Raw genomic sequence first — 471 nt, 5'->3', positions numbered from 1 at the left:
CATCAACCAGTAGTACTATGAATATTGCAAAAAAAACTATTAAAAAATGCAGATTTCATTTAATTTCTTTTTCTTTTTCACAGATATTCCACCCTAAATCATATGAAAATAGACCACAAAAACAAATAAAAGAAATTTATATAAGAATCCTACAGATGACTGTCTCCTGTATACATTACACCTACCTGGAATCCCAACTGCATCATTGCATCAGGAGAAACTTTGTGTTTTTTGCATGAATTTTTCCCAAATACATCACTCTCCAAGACATCAACCTGCAGGGCACCGGTGTTTGCTTCATATGTCTGAACTGCATTTTCAATGGCTTGTTGTAGACTTGGAGTCAAGTTAAATTCTGAAATGTAATAAAATGATTTATAAAATGTGAATCTAAAGACAGCTATCAGTATACATATTTATACAAACAAAAATTATACTTTTGTGTAGTTATACTTTGAATTTACAACTAAA

The 471-nt window shown here is 30.4% G+C and overlaps 1 pseudogene; it reads right to left on the bottom strand.

Annotated features, from left to right (window-relative positions):
• LOC119585374 overlaps nucleotides 1–471 on the bottom strand; it is a 17640-nt pseudogene that overhangs the window by 6492 nt on the left and 10677 nt on the right.

Source organism: Penaeus monodon, chromosome 19 (assembly GCF_015228065.2).
Source record: "Penaeus monodon isolate SGIC_2016 chromosome 19, NSTDA_Pmon_1, whole genome shotgun sequence".
In the NCBI taxonomy this organism is placed as follows: domain Eukaryota; kingdom Metazoa; phylum Arthropoda; class Malacostraca; order Decapoda; family Penaeidae; genus Penaeus; species Penaeus monodon.
This window is presented reverse-complemented; position numbering and strand designations above follow the sequence as displayed.